Below are 9,293 nucleotides of genomic sequence, written 5' to 3'. Positions count from 1 at the left end.
TTGTATTTCTTTTAAAAACAGACATTTTGATGATTATTTTGCTTAAAACTACTATATAACTCTAATTTAGACATATAGTTGTAAACTGGAATTTGAGATCCACTTAAAAGCTGTCTTTCTAAGTAACTGTATTGATACTTAAGCGAGTCGTCACGTTGTCCATCAAGCTGATTCCTTCAAGAAAAAGAACAGTTTTTTAAATACAGCGAATTTCAATATCTTTATAACTTTTAACGAGCAAACTATATTAAAAAAACGAATGAAAAATGTTTAAACTTTGTTTTTTGATTCAAAAAATATAATTAACAATGTATTTGTAACCCTAATTTAATGTTAGAGTTTAAAATATTTGGCTATTTTTCAAAAAAAAGACTTACGAACGGACGTTTTAGATCAAGTTTTGATAAATATTCGCATTTCTTTAAAAAAGCTTTTCGGAGTTTTTTAAAGCCAATATGACCGCCGCACCTTGGGTCAGAATACCGATTTTTGAAGCAAGTAGTAGTAATTTCATTTATTTCGCCGTTAAGAATATATACAGCGTACAAATATAACAAAAGGAAATGGCTGGAGCAAGAAGAAGGCATCAATTAGCCTTATCACCGAGCCCCATTGCAATCGTATTTTACAAGTCCGTAAAATATTAAAAAATCTTTACAAAACATCAAGTATAGGAAATTAAGAAAGAAAAACGCACTAAAAAATTAAAAATAAACTTACTTAAGAAAGATATAAAATGTATAAATATATATGTGTATATACATACACACATACGCACATAACACATACACACATACATATATAAACATATTGTCGTTTTTATAATAAAATGAATAAAATTCCATCCACTACAATATAAAATGCATAAAAGTGTCAAAAATCAAATAAATATAAGATAATTTACAAAAAGATACTGCATGTTTAGATTAAATGAAACAAAAAAAGATAAAACTTTTTAAACTTCAAGACTAAATATTCAAAAGTAAACATTTTTAAAGAAGTGTGATAAAGACATTGAAATTCTTAATGATAATAGTTGGTTTTCTTCTTATTTTTAGTTTTTTGGTAGTTAACATGTTAAAGTTGTTTAAGTTAATGTATCATTATAAATTTATTTTGATAACTTCTAAAAAAGACTGGCAATATTTAGAATTTTAAATTCCATATTTACTAAATGATATTTTAAATTAGTATTGAAATGCAGAAGCGTTTGTTTTTTATTAAGAACAATCTGTTTAAAACTTTTCCATAAAAAAGTTCCCCGATACTGAATAGCGTAAAATACGTTTTAATATCCCTATGTAAATAAAACAGGCTGGAGTCTTCAGCAAATAAAATAAAATTTAATAAGTTTGATGTAAAAGATAAATCATTTATATAAAGTGAAAATAATAGCGGTCCTAAAATCGAGCCTTGAGGAATTCCGCATGTCAATATATTTTTGGACGTTTTACCTGTTTCATATTGTATAAACTGTTTTCTGCTTGATAAATATTTTTTAAACCAGAGTAAGTTATTGTTTTTTATTCCATGATGTTCAAGTTTTTTAAGAAGAATAACATCGTTGACGGTGTCAAAGGCTTTAGACAGATCAATAAAAACTCCTAATGTCAAACAACCATCATTGAAGGCATTTGTTACATGGGTTACTTGCTCGATCAAAGCGTGATTGGTTGAGTGATTTTTTTTAAAACCAAATTGCTTGTTGAACAACATGTTGTTTACCGTTAAGTAGCCGTTAAGCCTATTATACATTATGCGTTCGAGTAACTTAGAAAAGCATGGCAGAACCGATATTGGTCTGTAATTTGAAGTATTTGTATTATCACCAGCTTTAAAAATAGGTGAGACTCGTGCAATTTTTAGTTTTTCTGGAACAATACCTGATTTAATAAAAAGATCAAAAATGTGATATAGAGAGGATTCTATAATATTAAAAACTGATTTTACAAAATGCACGCTATTTTGATCACAACCTGCACTAGTGTTGTTTTTAAGACTATCTAGAGCAGATCACAACTTATAAATATCTAATTTAGATTCATCCATTACTTTATCATAGATTTTTAAATATAAATCATATGAAGAAGAACAGATTTTTTTTCAACTAAGATAGGCCCAATATTAAGAAAGAAGCTGCTCAAGAAGCTGCTTTTGGCAGATTATTTTTTTCATAATTTTTTGAATTGCCAATAATTTCTATAATTACCTTCCACGTTTTTTTAGTGTTTGAGTAATAAAGTTTTTTGGCGTTTTTTTTAGTTTTTTCAAATATATTTTTATAATATTTATTGTTTGTTTTATTTTTATAAGTTTTGTTTTTTGAGAACTTTTCATAAAACTTTTTTTTTTTTTCTTCGAGGATTTTAGTAGGCCCTTAGACATCCAAGGACGTAGGAGTGACTTAGTATTTATAACAATTTTTTTTCTCAGGAAATACATTTTCATACTGATTACAAAAATAATGAAGAAATAGTTCTTAGGCATTGTTTGCCTCACTTGATTTCAGTATAAGATCCCAACCAATCTTATATTTTAAAATATCCTGGAATTCTTGTTAGGAGTTTTCATTGGTCTACCTCTTGTATATAATAGTTTTTTAAGGCTTATTGTTAATTGTAATATTTTTAGTAATTAGAAAAGTAGCAAAATGATCTGATAAGTCTGTTTTAATTATACCAGTATAAATAGGGTTTTTATTATCTAGTAATGTAGACAAATTTTTAGTTATTCTGGTTAGCTTCTGTATTGTTGGAATAACATTATGTTGAAGAAGAGTATCTATAAAATATTTAACGTTATTTGAAGCATGTCTCATCAAGTCCAAATTGATATCCCCTACTATGTATACATGCTTTCCTTCTTTATAGACTTTAGTTAAGAATCTGTTTAAAAGAGTTTTAAACACTTTTAAATTTCCAGCTGGTTTCCTATAAGTAGAGTTAATTATTATGTTTTTTGTGGTTTTGTTAACAATTTCAATGCATAATGACTCACAATCTGTTTCATTAATGCATAGGTCATTATGTGGGGCAAAGTTAATTGAATTGCGAACAAAGTTCATTACTTTTTGCCTATTAGTCATATGTTCACCAAATTTGGTATGTGTACTAATATGAGGTCTGTGCTTTTTATATAGGTAATATTTTTGTTATATGGTCGTTATGGAAGCCTTATTTGCATAGCAACCAGGTTTCTTGGTAATAATAAGGTCAATTTGAGACAAAAATTTTATTGAAGAAATGCGCATGCAAGCACCGCAATATAAAAATAGTACAAATCTAAGTTACTTTTTCATTAATTGTTTTGTTTTTCGATGACACAAGTTCCAGTATTTCTTCATTTTAAATAATACAGAATGTAATGCCGCTTTGATTTGGTCTTGGTTAGTGTTACTGTAATTTTGTTGATCTTCATTAAATAACATCACAACCTTTGCCAGGTTCATATCAAAACATATATATATATACATATATATATATATATATATATATATATATATATATATATATATATATATATATATATATATATATATATATATATATATATATATATATATATATATATATATATATATATATATGGAGGTTTAAAATATTATTTTACTAAATGTCTTTATACTTATTTTATATAATGATGCTTTCCAAAAAATTGCAATGATTAGAGGCTGGGAACGTAAAAGCCCTTTAACTTTATCCTCCCTTCACCCCAAATTTGAGGGGCAAAAAATTAATAAAATTATTTTTGTACTATTCTCAACTAGACTTATGTTCATCAATAAACTTTAAGTTTAAAGTATTATCTCTTAGCGTTTAAAAATTATAACATGGAATGTTTAAACCCCCTCAATTTGAAGGGTTTAAAAATTTTATATGACTATTATAATGCTTTATATTAGTCAGAGATCCAAAGAAATGCAGGCAAACTTTATTTACAATTAATATATGCATGCTTAACTTTTTAAAAATTTTTAAAAAAAAAATCAAAGCAACATAAACTTTACTGCTCTCATCTAAGAAATCTTTTAATACGCTCATATTATTAAGATGCTCATACTACCTACAGTCAGGACTGTCCCGAGGGGTGGGTGGGCGCACCCCCCAACGAAAACTATATTTAAAAGTTAGTCGGCAAATTCGGACACTGAAGTCGTCAAAATTGGATCTGTTGTCGGCAGTCGGAATATATATATATATACATATATATATATATATATATATATATATATATATATATATATATATATATATATATATATATATATATATATATATATATATATATATATATATATATATATATATATATATATATATATATATATATATTTTAAGATCTCGGCAAAAAATTTTCTAGACCTTAGTCGACAAAAAACAGATACGTCACACTTTTTTCTTTAAGATCTCTTCGGTACAGCCCTGACCCTAGGCGCAGAGTACTGTACATACATTCTTCGACTGATATAGAGATAGGCGCAGTGCGGCACACATATATCAACTGATATAGGAACAAGCGCAGAGAAGTGCACATACATCAACTGATATAGGGATAGTGGCACTGGAGCGCACTTTGATTAAAGATTTTAATTTTAGCAAGCATTTTTTAACTCAAAGAAAAAAAATCCGTTTTTCAAATTAAAAAATTAAAACAACGTTCTCTATACGCGAGTAATAAAAATATTTTAAATATAGGAATATAAAATATTGTATGTAAATCCTCTAAAAATACTAACAATTCTAAACTACACATTTATTAATTTCTAAAGCAAGAGATATCGCAAAACACGGACCAAGCATAAGCCATATGCGAAAAGACTAAGGCAAGATTTTTCTATATTAAATATCTACACGCTCTAGAAGATTTCAGAAAAAAAGTATTGAATGATAGATGACCTTTTTTGACAAGTATAGTGGGAAAAAGTAGACTCTGATGAAGTTGTAAACACATTTCAAAGCCATGAAATAGCCATTCAACAAAACTGTGAAAATATGTGTGTTGTGAAAAAACGTGTTCGGGTAGATATTTATCACATAGGCTTTGTCTGAGGAGTGTTACAAGTTGATGAATATGACATACAGACCATGTTACAGGTCAAAACAGGTAAAAGTAAAGTTGAACATAGCTTTCATTATACGCAAATTGATAAAACCTATCTTTGTTGACTTAATTCATTATTTTTGCGGAGCGCAAAACAATAATGTATTGATAAACAATCTAATATAGAAAAAGTGCCAGAAGCAAACTTATGTAGGTCAGGGTCAAACTTATATTGGTAAAACGAACTTGATTTTAGCATTTTAGAATCTATTTTAAAACTTAATGAAAAAGCAACTGGAATTTTAATGTATTTTTAAAACTTGGCATTCACCTGAGGAAATACATAAATATAGCAACAAATATATCAAAAGCGGCACACATAAGTAGTAATTCAAAAAAAAACAAAAAAAAAACTAGCAAACTAGGGCTTGCATAAAGAGTTTTTGAGCCCCAAAAATATATTTTTGTATATGTATATTTTGATAACTAGAAAAAGAAGCCTTTTAGATATTTGTAAATTTTGTAGTAATTAAGTATTTTTAACTCAAAAATTTGTGTGTTTTTTTAATTTTCTTTTTGTTTCATAGTTTCTACAACTTTTTTTTCTTTGGCTAATTTCAAAATACACTTATTAGATTAAGCATAACTTTTTAACGTCAAAGTTTATTTTTTAAATTTATAGTTAAGGCTTTATTCACGAATATTATTTGCTTAATATTCATAAATATTATTGCACATACACTAGTTGATTCATTTAATCCTAGGGTTTGTTCTTAAAACATCAATAACTTAAAGTGTCATGCAAAGCAGTTTGAATTTAAAAGTGTTTTAATTTCAATTTAAGTTTTAAAAGTATTTTAATTTTAGCTTCAATAACTTTCCAATACAAAAAAAATATTGTTTTAAAGTTTTTAAGTGCTCTTTTTAAAGCAATTTCAAAGGGCATCAAGTAAAAATATAAACCAATATATAACTTTATTGTTTGTAAAAATTTGCAAATTTAGCTGATAGGTAGAAAGTGCTACTTTTACGTCAGTGTTTTTATGTTTAGCTAAAAACGGGTCGTTTTAACTAGTAACTCTAAAAAGCCACGGAAATTTCTTTATGAATAACCCAGTTTTCTGGTCTGAACTAAATGCTAATTCTCTGATGCCTTACGTATAAGAAAAAAAAACTCGTAGACACTATTTGAATAGATTACAACTTGCTTTGGATGATTCCATACATAACATTAGGCAAAAAAATGTAGGCAATATTTCACTAATCAATCAAAATTCAGAAAGAATTTTCTATTCTTTTTTACATTTCCCATGATTTAGGAATAGAAATGTTAAAAACAAGACAAGATTTGGGAACAAAATGGTTTGTTTGCAGGTGACGGGTAACTCGTGCTTTCTCGTGCATTTAGCTGATGATAACAGAGTACGACTCACCACAACAATTCCACCTAATGCTAATCATAATATGATTAAGAATTTTTTTCTCAAGTTATTTTGAAATTTGTAATACATAAGTTAAACACTTTTATAAAAGAAAAGTTCACTCGGGTGAAGGGAAGTGGTGTTAGTATGTGCGAGCTGGTTTTTAGAATCTTAGAAGCACATCACTTTTTATAGATGATGGATAGACAGGCTATAAACAGTGAAAAACAAAAAATATCAGTTTCTACTGATGCAAAACTATTGAGTAGTTCAGCTTTTTGTTGTTTTCTCAAAATCAATTTACTCGGACCTACGATGGACATAGGTAAAAACGGGCCGGTATCCAATGCTACCAAATGCCTTAGGAGATTTATGTTGTGAGAGAGTTATGTACCAAACGCCTTAGGAGAAGTTATGTTGTCCCAAAAAGCATTCGAACAAATCAATTTTGATTATTTTTTCAGAAATTTTGAATTCACTTAAATAATTTTTGAAATAAAATATAAAAAAACTATTTGTTTATATTCTCTTTTAATTTTATTATAACTATAAATAATATTACTTTTAACTCTGAATGCACTTAAGAATTTAATAAATGTATTTACTATTTTTAAAACTCATTGTCCGGAGCAACGACAAACGAGAATTCGCGACGGACCTAGTGGAAATATTTATGTTTTTTTTTTAATCATAGTTTAAAGAATGTTTATTAATTCCTATCAAAATAATGCATTTTTTATTGTGTTTTTTTTAATAGTTAGAGCGAAATACTACATAGATATTAAATTGATCAATATATTTGGTTTATTTATTTTTTAAATTCGATTTAAGTATTTGGTTTTGTTAAAGAATGTAATTTTTGGGTATTTTTAAATCCTTAAAATTTGTATTAAGTTAGATAAATTCTTTAAAAATCAAAAGGTAATAAAATATAGTTATTTAATGTTCTTAAATTTAAAAATATTTAATTTTTCTTTAATAAATGGATTGTTTTTACTAAAGAGGCATCTGAATTGGACTCTTGGCATTTGTAATATTAAAATAAAAATATTTTATTGTTTTGTTATTGAAAATATCATGATTTCTTTCTTAATTAATACATTTAAAAAATTCATTGATTTAGAATGCAGTCTGTATTATTTATCACATGATACTATCAGAAATTAAGTAAGACAAATTTTTATTTAATTTTTAATATTTTCAACAAGTATTTAGCTATTTTTGTTATTATAGGAACAGGCTCAATCAAAATCAATTCATTGATTACTTACAGTTGTAAGTTTTATATTATTAAGTAGAGTGTTAAGTAAATATGTTTTATCAATAGTTTTACCATAACTTATGTGTACACACACAGACACACACACAGACACACACACACGCATGCACACACACACGCACACACACACACACACACGCACACACACACACACATATATATAGAGAGAGAAAGAGAGGCCTTGTTTTAAATTAAAAATGCTTAACGCAATTGCCTATTGTGAATTTGACGTCATAAAATTCTCTTTATTTTTATATATTTTAAAGGCATTTTTAAATTACTGCAATAATATTAATTACCGCAAAATGAGTTAAAAATGTTATTATGTTATTACTTCTTTTTTATTATTACTTTTCAGTGAATGTTTATTTTAATTTATTTTTAATATTAAATAATTAAATTTAATTTTACATTTAAAAAAATGTTTGCTATTAACAAATTTCTTTCTTGACATTGGCATAAATGAATTAAAATATGTTAAATTTTTGAATTTTTAAATGATTATTTTTTAAATTTCTAATTGCGGCTTTGCAACTACAAATAATTTATTATTTAAAAAAATTAGCGAGTAACAAATGAAAAAATTAAGTAAATTTATTTATTTTATTAAAAGTTTATTATTTTATTAACAATCTTGTTGTGAACAGGGATTATCTTTTTTTGGATATTTCCGGAATTCCGGATATTTTTCTTAACTTTTATTTTTTCCGGATATCTAAAATGTTTTTCATACATACAAGTTTAGGTATAAAATTTTGTAATATATTTGTGTTTAGCGTTTTATACAAAACTAAGAAAAGTTTAAGAAAAAATTAGAAACAACTCAGCTTAAAGCAAAATTAGGAGAAAAGTATAATCCTGATTTTTTCTGGATAACTTACACAAATAATTTTCCGGGTTTTAAAAATATGGTCTGGATGATCTATGTGTGAAAGCAAAGATTATTTTTCCAAATAACATTTATTAAAATTATATTGCTGTATATATTGTTTATTAAAAATAATTGCTGAGATATAACTCGCGTTATAAAAACAAAATTTAACTCACGTTTAGTGCTAATTTTTGATGGAGTCATTTATTTAAAATTTAATTATAGTAAAAAAGAGTAAAAAAAATGTTTAGGAAGGAAAACCAAAAAAACCATTGCAATAAAAATGAGCTTTTTTTTTTAAGAGCAATTAAAAACTAAATATTGAACAATATTTAGTAATATTTTTAATAAATTTGAGTTAAGTTAAACCCAAGCATTAACTTTAATTTTAATAATCTTAAATATATTTTTAAAATCAAAATTAAATTATATATTTTTAAATCTTAATTAAATTATATATATTTTTTTTTATCTGAATAAAATTATATATTTTTGTTAAATTAGTTTTAAATTAAATCATATATTTTTTATTGGAATTATTTTATCTTTGCTTCAAGCTTAAAGTAAAAGCGTTTTTCCAGCAAAAAAATCAATCATTACAATAAAATCAAATCAAAATGAAAATAAATTTTTAGTTTTATTTTCGTTTTTTTCATTAGTAAATAGCGCTTATTTCTAACAT

This window comes from Hydra vulgaris, chromosome 04 (genome assembly GCF_038396675.1).
Source record: "Hydra vulgaris chromosome 04, alternate assembly HydraT2T_AEP".
Classification (NCBI taxonomy): domain Eukaryota; kingdom Metazoa; phylum Cnidaria; class Hydrozoa; order Anthoathecata; family Hydridae; genus Hydra; species Hydra vulgaris.
The sequence above is the reverse complement of the archived record's forward strand: the minus strand, read 5'-3'. Positions refer to the sequence as shown.